This window comes from Pipistrellus hanaki (assembly GCF_964339955.1).
Source record: "Pipistrellus hanaki genome assembly, chromosome: X".
In the NCBI taxonomy this organism is placed as follows: Eukaryota; Metazoa; Chordata; class Mammalia; order Chiroptera; family Vespertilionidae; genus Pipistrellus; species Pipistrellus hanaki.
In genome coordinates, this window is record NC_140524.1 from 35761976 (window position 1) to 35777115 (window position 15140).

General features: G+C 41.1%; 1 pseudogene across 1 annotated transcript; it reads right to left on the minus strand.

The window, feature by feature from the left end:
• Nucleotides 1-13555: 13555 nt before the first annotated feature.
• On the minus strand, nt 13556-14323 carry LOC311614798 (hsc70-interacting protein-like; annotated as a pseudogene). The gene is made up of 2 exons: nt 13987-14323; nt 13556-13870 (listed from the first exon to the last, which is right to left on the minus strand). The product of its transcript is annotated as a hsc70-interacting protein-like (transcript).
• Between the last annotated feature and the right edge of the window lie 817 nt (nt 14324-15140).

The window sequence follows — 15140 nt, forward strand, 5'->3', positions numbered from 1 at the left end:
TGGTTCAATGGGTCAGCCTCCCAGTTACTTGATGTGGACACTCTTGGTGCACCCCTTTGTGGACTGTGTGTACAGCCTTGTTGTAGTTAAGTCTTGATTGTTGTTGGTGTCACTGGGAGGAATTGACCTCCAGGCCAATTGGCTGTGGGGTCCTGCTGAATCTTTAATGGAAGAATTGCTGTGCCTGAGACATATTTATGGGGCAGGACTTGTTCCAGTAAGGCTTTGGTATTCACTGAGTCTGCCTCTTGAATGTATCCCTTATGAGAGTAGTTGAAATCTGGTGTTGTCTCACACCGACCACTAGATACACTAGTTTCTGGATCTCCAATGGGGTGCAGGTCAGCTGCTGTCTGAGGCCACCCAGCAAGAGCTACAGGAAGAACTATAGTTTTCTCCTCTTTGCTTGGGACTTGATGGTTTTGGAGAAGTCTGACTGGAGCTGCAGTTTATTTCATTAACCTGCCACAGTGCAGGCCATTTATATGCAAAAGCTGATGTGTGTGGGGTGGGGCCTCAGGGTGGGGTGGGGTCTCAGGGTGGGGTGGGGTCTCAGGGTGTCACTAAGCTGGAGTGTGGCAAGTAACCTTACATTTCTTAAGTTAAAGCCCACTGTGGAACCCTCCTTAATAAGATCCTTTCCTTTTCTTTCTCCAAGAGGTAACCATAATCCTAAATGAAGTCTTTTATCTTTCCCACACATGCTGGTACACAGCTCCTATGAGCATGCTTTTTACTTCAGAAACTTATATCCACAATCAATATATGGTGATTAGTTTGCATGTTTTTAGACTTCATGTATGTGGTATTATGTTTGTATCCTTCTTGAACCAGATTTCCCCCCCTATGCATTTTTCTGCTGCCATCACCTGCTCTCAGCCCCCCTATCTCTCAGTTCCTGTAAGTTCTGCTCTCCGCAGTCCAGCCCTTACCATCCTGTTCAGTTTACCTGCAACAGTTCCAAGTCAGTGAGTTAAGGCTGGTCTTACCTTGGGTGAGTCTCACCCTCTTCCCCTGTGGCTTTAATAGTGCTTCTCAAACCTTTAAACTAGTCCTTCTCAAGCCTGCACTTCATCAGAATCCCCTGCAGAGCCTGCTAAACACAGGCTGCTGGGCTACCCTTAGAGTTTCTGATTGAGTAGGTCTTGGGTGGAGCCTAAGAATTCCTGGGTGATGCTCATGGTGCTGTTTTGGGGACCAAACAATGAGAACCACTGCTCCAAAAAAATGTCTGGGCCCAGGCTCAGCAGTGCCATCTGGTCTCCTGGCATGCTGGGCCATCTATGAGGTTTCCTTCAAAACTGTTCTAGAGCCCCTCTGTCTAGCAGACATATAATGCAAGTCACATGTGTAATTTTAAGTTTTCTAGTAGCTGCATCAAAAGAAAAACAGGCAAATTCACTTTAATAGTATATTTTATCTCAATATATTATCATTTAAACAGGTAATCAGTATGCAGTTTATTAGTGAGAATGGTAACACCTTTTATAGTTAAGCACATTTCAAATCAGAGCAGCTCTAAAGGCTTGACATCATCTCTCTTTCAAAAATTGTTTTCACCTTGACATTTTAATTTATTTTGGGCTGCCATAAACTAATTTAAAACAGGCTTACAAAATATGGAAAGTGATATCTTTTGAAACAAAGAGATAAGAGACATGAGTTGGGATTATTCATCTAAATAAACTCTGCCTGCATTTCAATTTATTAATTGAAACAAATGTATTTTTAACTAAAACAAATGCTGCCAAATTTAGCTATAAGAAATAAAACTTAGATATCAATGGATAGCACTGTTTGGGTGATGAACTTTGGAATGATATCACTGTTTCATACAATTAACATGGATTTATGAAAATTAAAAACTTAAAAAGAGGAAACAATAAATTATTTCTTCTTTCTCTATCTTCTTTTTAGTTCTCCAAACTGCAGGATGAAAAGAGAGAAAATTAACACTTACAAGGCATTAACCAACTCCACTGACTTTCTAAATCTAAGAAAATAGCCCTATGTGTACCTGCTGCATTTGTGCGCTATATCTCAATAAGGAGAGAAGAACAACATGCTTCCCTCTTGCAACCTGCCTTGCAGATCATTTGGTTCTGTCGAAGAGATCTACTGAGAAATTTGGTCCATACTAAGATGCCTTGATAGTTGGTTCTGTCCAGAATGCCCATGCTTAGGAAACATCCTGGATTCAAAAAGCCCATAATGTTTATATACACTTCTGATTTATAGGATTAATACATAAAAATACTATCATGTTTTATTGGTCCAATAATTGTATTCTGGCCAAATTGCCAATAGTAATCCTTCTTGCCTCAGTAGCCTAACTCCTAATGCACATGGGGTTAGGTCGATCGCTCAGGGCTCCAATCTTGCAGAAAAGCAGAATTTAAATATCAAGGACCTTTTGGCATAGACCAAATGTCTCTGTGGACTTTTGGACAGGGCCAAATATCTGCTAATTGTAACCGGCACCTTTGGAATTGTGATCATACCAACTTGTCTCCCTCTTGCCTGACACCATAAATGCCTTTTCTTTTCCCTAGAGGCCAAACTGGGATTTAAATAAATCTCTCCACCTTAAAAGCCTGTGCTCACTCCACAAGTGACACTCCCTTAACCACCCAAGCCCTAAGTTTTCCATATCTCCGTATGAGAGGCTATCTATATATCTAAGAGCCTAAGCAACCATTGCGACTGGTCAAGCAAACAACCAGTCGCTATGATGTGTACAGAGCACCAGGGGGCAGACGCTCAACACAGGAACTGTCCTCTGGTGGTCAATGTGCTCGCACAGCCAACCTCCCATGGTCCCTCCCTCAGCTAGCAGGCCTGATCGGGACTGGGCAAGATGGCCTCGATCGCCCTATTGTCCACCAGGCCGAGGGACCCCACCCATGCACAAATTTGTGCATCGGGCCTCTAGTAATAAAATATACAGCTATAAATGTGCCAAAAAAGAGAGAAAAATTTAATCATTTAAATAATACACAAAGATAAACCTTGAGACTTAATTACCAATTCAGTGATAAACAGTAATCATACAATGACTAAGTTTCTTTTCTTTTGACTGTCACACAAAATACAAAAATCTACAACCAAAGGTTTAGGTATTAATTATTAAATGTGGTCCTACTTGAAATTGTTAATTTTTTGCTGTTTGTAAGTAGTCCTTGTCTCCTAGTTTGTATAGGAGACTGATTTCTTTTTTAACTTTATTTTTGTTCTTGACATGATTACAGATGTCCCCATTTACCACCCCTCTTTGCCCACCTCCACCCAGTCCCTGCCCCCACATCCCTCTGGCCATCACCATATATTTGCTGTGTCTATGGGTTACCTTCTTTCATCTAGTCTTCCCCACCACCCTCCTCTTTGACAGCTGTCAGTCTGTTCCATGTATCTATGCCTCTGCTTCTATTTTGTTTATCAATTTGTTTTGTTCATTAGAGTCCACATATAACTGAGATCATATGGTATTTGTCTTTAACTGGTTTAGTTCACTTAGCATAATAATCAGAATGCATTTCTATGGCCAAGCACTGAAGGCCCAACCACACAGCCCAGCTACTTAAGCTGCTGCATCTAGTAACTGTTTTCTAAACAAATATTGGCCTTAGGTACTGATATATTTACCATTCTTTAGTCTTTACAGGTAGTGGACAGAAGACTTCATGAGAACAAATGAGTAGCCATGAAGTATATTTCAGTAATAATGTGTTTTATATTACTAGTTGTATGAGTAGTCTATTAACGTTCTAAGTAGATAAAATTGAATTTTAAAGCTAGTTTTAAACAAATGTTTTTTCTTAATTAATTTACTGGGAGAATTGCTGTCAGTAACAGGTAAATGCCAGAAATGGTTGTGTGATATTCAAAGCTACACACAGATACCTGGATTTTCTGGACCTGCTCTCTGCTGGATCCATATTCTTTTCAGGTTCCTGTTTTTTGTTCCCCTCCTCGTTGTCTTCCTTACTTTCAGCACCCTGGGCCTCTTCTTCAGTTGTTTCTTTAGTGAAGAATAAGACAGGCTTTGGGATCAGACATTCACAGAAGAAAATCCCAATTCATAATGAGTGGGGACACATATAAACCCTCAGGAGAAGTAGGAGGATGGAAGTAACTAGGAAAAGACTAGCAAGGCACCTTCCTACTAGTTGCTGCAACACTCCCATGGCCCTCACATCTCTGCGGCTTGATCGTTTTCACAGTGACATTATTTCTCTTTTTCTAGTAAACATGAGCTGTTGATGACTTCTGGCCTTTCAGAGAAAAAGGGATCAGGATAACCAGGGTTTAGGGTATTCTGTATGTTCTAATCAGAACTGTCTTGGAAAAATATTTTTGCCTCAGGGACAAATTGTATGGTGAAGGACATTAGTTCCTCAACCCCCTGAATATTTCATTTTTACAAAGTCCTCGGGATCAGTTCTTAATGTTTGGGGATCAACTTTCTAAGAATTTTGACACTTTCAGAAGCCAAGAACCAAACACCAGGTATGCCATTTGCTTGTTCTTTTCCTTCAGGCCCCCCGCCCGTGTCCTTCCCGGCTCCCTCCTGAACATCTGCCCATGGGACAGTTGGACATTGGTCTGTGGGCAGTGAACTGCACGGGGCTCAGATTTCTTAGCAGAGGTCGGGAGAGGGCAACGTACTTTCCCCCTCAAGGCGGAGAAGGCCATAATGGAGCTGGGCTTCTCCTCCGCCTGCAGGGTGTTGAGGGCCCCCACCCAGCGGAGAGACCATGACAGGCCAGTGTGCCAACTGTGTCACCGCGGCTCATAGGCGGCCCCCCCCTCAACCCCCCCCCCCCCCCGCCAGGGGCCTCCCTGCTCCCGGGGCCTCACTACCCGACCCTATCCGCTCCGCTCCGCCAGATCCTCACCCTGGGGGGCTTCGGCCTCCTGCGTGGGCTCCTCCTGTGCCTCCTCTGCCATCTCCCCAGGCGCAGACTCCTCCTCCACCTTGGCCTCCACCTTGTCTTCAGGATCTGGGGCCCGGAACCCCTCTCCAGAGCCTACAGCTCTGTTGCTGAAGTCCTCAGGCAGCACAGCTGCAGCACCCTCTCCAGAGGCATCTGGCATGCGAATCTGGGCCGCCTGACCTGGCAGGTGATGTCTGGGCAGGATGATACTGTGGCCTCCGTGGGGACGCACGAGGATGTGGTCATTGTGGTACAGGCGGCGCAGCATTGTGCGCACCAGGTCCGGGAACACAATGTGGAAACCAGCCAAGGGTAACTGGTTGGGGTCCATCACCATGTTCCCGCCTGGCACCAAGTTCTCCTCCTCCTCCTCCTCTTCTTCCTCCTCCTCCTCCTCCTCTTCTTCTTCCTCCTCTCCCTCCTCCTCCTCCCCCCCCTCCTCTTTCTCCTCGGCTGGGCCAATGTCAGAATCCTCCTCACTGATGCTGCTTTCAGGGTCTCCCACTGCCCCGGCCTCCTCCCCCAGGCTCTCCATGGCCTCTGCGACTTCTTCAGCCACTATGGCGGCAGCGGCATCATCCCTGTCCCCCTGGGGCCCGGAGCTGAGGATCAGGACATCCTGCTCTCCATCTTCCCTGACCCAGGCTCCCACCACGCCCACGGGGCTCTCCTGGCCACCTGGGGCCTGGCTTCCGTCATCGCTGTCAGACATGCCAGCGGACAGTACCTCAACCGGCGGCGATAGGGCTGTGGCGTCGCTGGTCAAGATGGCGGCCAGGGAGAGGAGGCCGCTGACAGGAGGATCATGGGAGGGGGCGGGGCAGTGGAGGAGCTGTCTGTCAAGTGGGCAACGGCCTCTGATAGGCAGGGGTGGATGGCCGGAAACACCCACCAAGGCTTCCCCACGCCACGGGGGTGGGGCCAGATGAGTCAACAAAGGGCCGTGTCTGCTCCTTACAAGCTTCACGCTCATTGGCTGGGAAGTGAGGATTGACATGCCGTTTGTCCAATGAATGACTTTGAGGACTTAGGGTCCTGAGCTACCTGCAGGTCCACACAAGTCCTGCCCTTTCAATTTTGCGATTGTCTGAAATCTATAGTAGTCCAATATGGAGGTACCCTGGGTGCAGTAATTTTCAAGGTTGTCATAGGAATTTTAATAACTTGGAATACCTGACTAGTTAGGGGCACTGACCTTTTTTACATTAAAAAGATGACAATGGGAGATATCTATAATAATACCAACAATAAAAATATATTTAAAAAATTGATAATGCCAACACACTAGCTGTCAGTGCGAATGAATTAAAATTGTACCCCCCCCCCCAGATCAGTCATAAATATATTTTTTGGTGTGCTACAGAATTTAAGTAATTACTTTATGTGTGTCATGAGACGAAACTGGTTGAAAATCACTGCTGTAAAGGGCAGAGAATAAAAATTTGGGGTTTGGTAACTCAGAAGTACATTTGAAACTACTATGTAGATACTCATTTAACAAGAGAGAAAACAAATGTCCACAACTATTTTATTCTTGAAACTAAAAGTATAATGCTAATTGCATACAATTTTTATAATAAAGGTCTATTAATAAGAAGAGTGCACGTCTTTTGGGAGAATAACATTTTGCTTAATTGTGGTTCAAAGTTAGTGATCTCTATAAAAATTGATTGTGTATGCTCATCTGTTGAACTGTAATGAAGTTTTACACAATTTATCTTTTTAAAATATGCTGAGTGTTTTTAAAGGGTTTAAAATGCATGTTCAATTAGCATACAAGGTTTTCTCATTTATATAATAGATGCATTTTCATCTGCTCGAGTACAGAAAAGGGTTAGAATCTGAATGAATTTATGACTTCAGAGATGTGCTATTTCAAAAATGTATTCTATAGAATTTACTTAAATGCTTCTACCACTGATGCTTTAAATAAGCAAAGCAGATGATATCATTCCTTGAAATTGCTTTTAAACACTAGCATTTGAATTGAAATACAGGTAAAAATCTAAAAATTCCTGGTACAGTGCCTGCATATATTAATATGGGAATTGAATGTACAATGAAAAAAATTATCATTTTCTTTATCCTTGGAGCAGAGGGAGGGAGAGAAAGGAGAAGTGGAAATATGGTTTCAGTACTTAAGAGCTGAATAGAAGAACATTAAATCTTTCATAATGCCAACAACTGAACAATGAAGAACAACTTTGTATCTCATCAATTTTATAATTCATTCTCAATCCAAAAGTTAGGTTCCTCTCTATGTATCTCAATTAATTCAAACCCCATATCCTCCAAAATACAAAGAGAATTTTAATGGTATTTCTTAAGTAGAAGATCAAACATCAAAGGGAATCCCTCCTTCTGACATCTGCTGATATGATTTCACCAAAGTATAAAGCTAACACTTAAATATGAAATATCTTAGCCAAGTAAGAAACTGCAGCTGTTAGGGGTATTACCTCACTATATGTATTACATATTAAATCAAACCCAGCATTAAATATGCTTGCACAATTATGCTGTGAATTAGATAACAGTGATGATGCTAGTGAAAAAGGGTTATCATTAATCCTAGAAGAATAAGGAGGAGAATGTAAAAACAAGTAGAAAGTCAATAGTGGGTCATTTTCTGATTAGGAAAGGTAATTTTAAACATAGAAATATAAAAGGAAAATATTACCTTATTCCCTCTATAAGTAAATGATATGAAACATTTATTTTATATAACAGAGAAGAACAGAGCTAAGTAATTCAATTCTAATGCAGCATTATAAATATCCTGTTCCCTTACTCACCATTGATGGCCTGTCTCACAGCTTGCCTGCATTGAAACTACCCTACACAAAGTCCTTTGTCAGATTAGGCCAGTTTCCAGGGCACTGGCTCCTCATCTCACTCAGGATTATGACAAAGATGTAAATTTTGGTGCAGTTGCCCAAGCCTCAGTGTTTCAAGGTATAGATCTTTTAGCTGATGCTGTACCATTACTATAGGGCATCACATTTCTGATGTGATGAAAAAGGTTGGAAGAAAGGGTGTCATCACAGTAAAGGATGGTAAAACACTAAATGATTAGTTAGAAATTAGTGATGGCATGAAATTTGATTTGGGTTATATTTCTCCATAGTTTATTAATACAGCAAAAGGTCAGAAATGTGAATTCCAAGATGCCTATGTTATATTGAGGGAGAAGAAAATTTCTAGTATTGAGATCATTGTACCTGCTCTTGAAACTCCCAGGAGCCCTTAGTCATAATTGCTGAAGATGTAGATGGAGAAGCTCTAAGTACACTTGCTTTGAATAGATTAACAATTGGCCTTCAGGTTGTAGCAGTCAAAGCTCCCGGTTTAGGTGACAATAGAACCAGCTTACAGACATGGCTATTGATACTGGTGGTGCAGTGTTTGGAGAAGAAGGATTGACTAGAAATCTTGAAAATGTTCAGCTTCACGACTTAGGAAAAGTTGGAGAGGTCATTGTGACCAAAGGTGATGCCTTGCTCTTGAAAGGAAAAGGTAACAAGGCTCAACTAGGGAAAAACATATTCAAGAAATCACTGATCAGTTAAATATCACAACTAATGAATATGAAAAGGGAAATCCTAAATTAATGTCTGGCAAAACTCTCAGATGGAGTAGCTGGGCTGAAGGTTGGTGGGGCAAGTGATGTTGAAGTGAATGAAAAGAAAGAGTAACAGATGCTTATCTTCAATGCTATCAATACATGAGCTGCTGTTGAGTATGACATTGTTCCTAGAGGGGGTTGTGCCTTGCTTTGGTGCATTCTGGCCTTGGACTCATTAATTCCAGCTAATAAAGATTTAAAAAATTGGCATAGAAGTTATTTATAAAGCATTCAAAAATTCTGCAATGACGATTGCTAAGAATGTAGGTGTCAAGGGATCACTGATAGTTGAGAAAATTATGCAAAGTTGCTCAGAAGTTAGTTATAATACTATGCTTGGAGATTGTGAATTTGGTGAAACAGGAATAATTGATCCAACTAAGGTATAGTAAGAACTGCTTTATTGGATGCTGCTGGAGTGACCTCTTTGTTAACAGCAGAAGCTATATTGACAGAAATTCCTAAAGTAGAGAAAGACCCTGGAATGCATGAGAATGATAGAATGCATGAGAGTGGGAGGTGGTATGAGAAGTGGCATGTTCTAATCCTAGAATAGTGCTTTACCATCATTAATGAGAACTGTGAAAGGAAGCTGAACGCAGTGCTCCGCACCAAAAACTTCAGAGAAGTAGGTTGAAGGAAATGACTGAAAACAAGGCTGGCTGATGTTTAAGAAAATTGCTATAACCATCAGTTACTGCTTTCAGTTGACAACGTACAATGGTCTACTGTTGTCATTGTCCATGCTTACAGATAATTTATTTTGTATTTTTTGTTTTATTTATTTAATCATTTTCATTTTCAATTACAGTTGATATACATCATTACATTAGTTTTAGGTATGCACCCCAGTGACCAGACATTACATAATTTAATACTTAATCATCCCAATAAACCCTACAACCATCCACCACCACACCTAGTTATTAGAATATTATTGACTACATTTTCTATGCTGTACTATATATCCCCATAACAACCAATTTGTACTTCTTGATCTCTTCACCTTTTGCACCCATCTTCCCAATCCCCCTCCCATGTGGCAACCAACAAAAAGTCCTCTGTATCTATGAGTCTGTTCTGCTTGTTAATTTTGTTTGCAGATTCAATTGTTGACAGATATTTATTGCTAAGTATTTATTGCCATCTTATTGTCATATTTTTATTTTCTTTTGATCTACTTAAATAAGACTGTTTAATATTTCATATAATACTGGTTTGGTGGTGGTTAACTTGAGATTTTTTTCATGTATGTGAAGCTCTTTAACTGTCCTTCAATTCTAAATGATACTTTGTAGGGTAATCTTCATTGTAGGTCCTTGCCTTTCATCATTATGAATATTTCTTGCCACTCCTTTTGTCCAGCAAAGTTTGAAAAATAAGCTTACAGTCTTATGGTAGCTTCCTTGTAGGTAACTAACTACTTTTCTCTTACTGCTTTTAAGATTCTCTGTTTGTTTTGGCCCTTTTGCATTTCAATTATGATGTGTCTTGGTGTGGGCCTCTTGAGTTCATCTTGTTTGGGAATATCTATGCTTCCTGGATGTGTATGTCTGTTTCCTTTACTAAGTTAGGGAATGTTTCTGTCATTATTTTTTCAAATATGTTTTCAATTTCTTGCTCGCTCTCTCTCCTTCTCACCCCCATGATGCAAACATTGGTATGCTTAAAGTTGTCCCAGGGTTTCCTTACACTTTCCTCAGTTTTAAAAATTCTTCTTTCTTTTTGTTGCTCTGATTAGCTGTTTTGTTTGTTTGTTTGTTTCTTTATATTTCAAATTACTGATTTGATTTTTAGTATCATCTAATCTGTGCTGCGCCAGCACAGCCAAGGGTTAGGCGAGCCTGAGGGAGGGTGAAGGATGAAGAAAAGACAAAGAGAATAAGCTGGGTCTTGGTGGATCTTCTGTGCCTGGCTGAGGCCACAGAACAGATCCAGACTGCAAGCTGATGGTTTATTTTACAGTCAGAGGTAAAGAAGGTAATTTTGAATGTTCTTGTAAGTTTCACTTGTTTTGGCAGCACTTCTTGCACTTCCCACAGCCCATTAGCTACCCAGGAAAAATCTAGGGAGCAGTCACAAGATCAAGTTTAACCCTATAATTGCTCCCTACACTATTCTACTGTTGATTCACAGTAAATTGTTCTTTATTTCAGTTAATGTACCCTCCATTTTTGACTGTTTTTTTTTATGCTATTGAAGTTCTCACTAAGTTCCTTGAGCATCCTAATAACCAATGTTTCGAACTCTGCATCTATTAGATTGGTTGTCTCCATTCTGTTTCATTTTTTTTCTGAAGTTTTGTTTTGTTCTTTCATTTGGGCCATGCTTCTTTGTCTCCTAGTTTTGGCCACCTCCCTGTGTTTGTTTCTCTGTACTAGATAGAGCTGCTACATCTTCCAGGCTTGTTAGTGTGGCCTAATATAGTAGACATCCTGTAGGGTCCAGTAGTACAGCCTCCTCAATCACCACAGATGGATACTCAAGGTGCACACCTGTGTGGTCTGTATACCCTCTTATTGTAGCAACTTGATTGTTTCTGGCATGTCAATGGGAGTATTTACCCAGGCCAAGGTCAGTCACTGCCTGTGTTCTGCCAAGGACCACCAAATATAAGCTACAAAGTGATCTGCAGATGGATGCTTCTTGTGCTGTGCTTAGAGGTAGCCAGGTGAGGCCAAGCTGTGAAACATGGTTGGCTGTTGCCAGTGCTGGGCCTGGAGCCACTTAGCAAGAGGTATGGGGCTTGCTGAGGCCAGATGCTGCTTGTTTGAGAGATTTTAGGAAAATCTGAAACATGAGCCAAGACAGGCCATTGCTATGGTAAAGCCCCTGGAAACAGCTTGGGTGGGCCCCAAAGTTGGGTGAGGCAGGATCTCAGGGAATAACCATGTGGGGGGAAACAGTGTAATCCAGGTTGATGGAGTCTCACATGGCCCCCACCTGCTGGCTCTGTAGGGGAATGGCTCATCAAAGAACAGTGGCTTCTGCCTGAACTTCTGTCTGGGAGAAAGCTGCCCCTCCAGCTCTCACCCTATTGCCAAACAATTCAGTTCCTCCCCATATGTCTCTGGTGCCTTTCAAGCTGCTGTCCTCACACTATAGCTAAGAGCAAGTGAGTCCAGGTAAATCTGTACAGGGGCCCTTTAAGAGAAACTGCCTGGGACTCCAGTAGCCTCAGGCTCTCTCAGCCTCAATTCCCATTGGTTTTTAGAGTCAGAAGTTATAGGAACTTCTCTTCCTGGAACTGGAACCCTGGGCTGGGTGGCCTGGTGTGGGACTGGAACCCCTCAATCCTCAGAGAGGACCTCCACAGTTAGGATATCCTTCCTGATTTTTATCCAACACATGTCAATGTGGAACCAACCTGTTCCATGCCCCCAGCCTTCCTACCAGTCTTTTTATTTTTTTAAATATACATTTTATTGATTTTTTACAGAGACGAAGAGAGAGTTAGAAACATGGATGAGAGAGAAACATCAATCAGATGCCTCCTGAACACCCCCTACTGGGGATGTGCCCACAACCAAGGTACATGCCCTTGACTGGAATCAAACCTGGGATCTTTGAGTCCACAGGCAGATGCTCTATCCATTGAGCCAAACTGCGTAGGGCCCTCCTACCACTCTTTGTTTTTCTTAATTTTTTAATTAAGGTATTATATATGTACATATCTTACTATTGCCTCCTACCAGTCTTGATGTGGCTCCTTTAATTCCCTAGTTGTAGGCCTTCCATTCAGTTTTATTTCAGGTGGTTCTGGATTATGATTATTCTGTAGTTTAGTTGTAATTTTAATATGGTTGTGAGAAGAGGCAAGTACTGTTTTTACCTACACCACCATCTTGACCAGAAATGTTATTTTATATTTTTGAATAAAAATACATTTGTACATTCCTGAAAAGTGCAAAGAGTTATAAACCAATTAACTGTTTTTAGTTTAAATTAGTGAGTCATTTTTACTACTATTCTGTTAAAATCAGGATTTTAGTGCTTGCCATCACCTTATGAGAAGTTAAGAAGCAGCCTTTCCATGGACAGTACGAAGAATAATTGTGTACAAAATAGAAAAATATCCAATTTTGTGTAATGAAATTTGTTTAAAGTAAAAAAAACAACAACAACAATCCCTTCACCACAGTGTAAGGTTTACACACTGCTATACAAGGACATGTTATTTAAAATGTAGTAAGATTGCTGCTGCCCTGTCAAGTAATTACAGTCCCTACCCAGTTCCTACTACAATGCTGGTGGTTCCAGTAATTTTATTAAGATAAATCATTTTCAAATATAAAGCATTTAAAAAGACAAATCAAAATGTCTCGATTACTTTGTATTCAAATCAAATTTTATCTATTTAAATGTTATATTTGCCTCCCAATAATAACCCTTTATTTTACTCAAACTTAGCAATAAAATTTCCATTCTGAAGTATCTTCTTTGCCTAATTAATTCAAAGGAAAACACCAAAATAATTAGTAAATAAAAATATAGGGTTTAATATACCCTTTCTAAAAATATATTTTTTACTGATTTTCAGAGAGAAAGGGAGAGAGTTAGGAACATCAATGATGAGAGAGAATCATTGATCAGCTGCCACCTGCACACCCCCTACCGGGGAATCGAGCCCACAACCTGGGATGTGCCCTGTTTGGGAATTGAATCACAACCTCCTGATTCATAAGTTGATGCTCAACCACTGAGCCCCACTGGCCAGGCTAACATGCCCTTTTTATTTTTTTTTAAATAAGGTTTTATTAAGGTTTAAATGTGTTTAAAGTTTGTAATTCCTAGTAGGAAAACATTATCTGAATGAATGCTCTATTGAAAACCACTATAAAATATTACAGCTCTATGTGGGTCAGAGGGGTAAGGATTCTCTTCAAAGCTTTCTTCATGAGAAGATCAGATGTACAATGGTTTGTATTTTGCAACATCCATTTGGGAAATTTAAGTTGCTTTTCCTTTAGCAAGAATTTTATTTGTCAGAAGGGCATTACACTCGACCTCCGAATTTGGCTGACAAGTTACTGATGAGATTAACAACATTTGGGTTACTCTAATATTTTGACATATTTGTCAGGTTCTGGGCCACACAGTGAAAGGCCGCCATAACTTCTGGATCCTGCATGGATTCAGTAACCTCTGGATCACAAAGCATTTCATTGAGTTCAGACATTCCTACTATTCAGGCATGCCCCTTCCCAATCCAGGAATTTTTCCAGAAAAAATTACCAGGCATTCTTCAAGAAAAGCCAGCTGGAAATGAGCCATACAGAGCTCCTAATTGTCCTCTGGCTTCTTCTTCTCTCTTGGCTCTCTCATTTTGTTAGGAGTCTTCTTAACCCTTTCCATTCTTTCTTTGACTTCTCACCCTTCAAGTTTCCACTCATACTTCCTCTAATGTTCTGCAATTTTCTGGGCCCTTGGTTGAACTTCTTTCATCATTGCACTAACATCTTCATCATAATCCAATTTACACACAAGGTCAATATAATGGACTGCTTCTTCCCAGTGTTCCAGAAGTCTGTGTGCTTTGCCTCCCCACTTGTAAGGCTGAGCTAAATCAAGATTTATTTCAATAACTGTCGGTCTCCAATGGCAGCATTTGGCTTCTGTAATTTGATGAAGACACTGGCTCTCTTGCATATGGAATGGCCAAATGAGGATTCAGCTTGATGACATCTGTGAACAAGTCAATGGCTTTCTGTAGTTCACTATTACTTAGGGCCTTGGTTGGCAAACTGCGGCTCGCAAGCCACATGTGGCTCTTTGGCCCCTTGAGTGTGGCTCTTCCACAAAATACCACATCCTGGGCGAGTCTATTTTGAAGACGTGGTGTTAAAAGAAGTTTAAGTTTTAAAAAAAATTGGCTCTCAAAAGAAATTTCAATCGTTATACTGTTGATATTTGGCTCTGTTGACTAATGAGTTTGCAGACCACTAAGTCTTAGGGCATCAATGACAGCCACTTTTTTATCATTTGCCTGATGCATCATGTCCTCAGTTATCTCTACACTTTCATCTCTCATTTAAAAAAATATTTTAGTATTTTTTTACAGAGAGGAATGGAGAGGGATAGAGAGTTAGAAACATCGATGAGAATCATTGATCAGCTGCCCCATGCACACCCTCTACTAGGGATGTGCCCACAACCAAGGGTATGTGTACCTGCCCTTGACCAGAATCAAACCCGGGACCCCTCAGTCCACAGGCCAATGCTCTATCCACTGAGCCAAACCAGTCAGGTTCATCTCTCATTTTTTGAGAAGCATCAGAATCTGGTTCAACCACACCTTCATTGTCATTTTTGAGATCATTTTTCTCACTTGATGTTTCCTCTGATTTTATGTTTTCTGCTACCTTCTTACTGTTTTTTTTTTCCTTCTTAAGATTTTCCTCTGGTTTAGTTTTATGAGTAATAGGTAGCATTTTACACCTCCCATGATGGTCACCCATTCCCTCAAGAAAACATTTTCTCAGTATGCAGAATGCTTAGATCCTGCTTACACATTACACCAAGGCCCAAAGCTCCCTCACTTTGCATGGGTCTATGGTCATGAAGCTGAGGAAGGCTGCAGG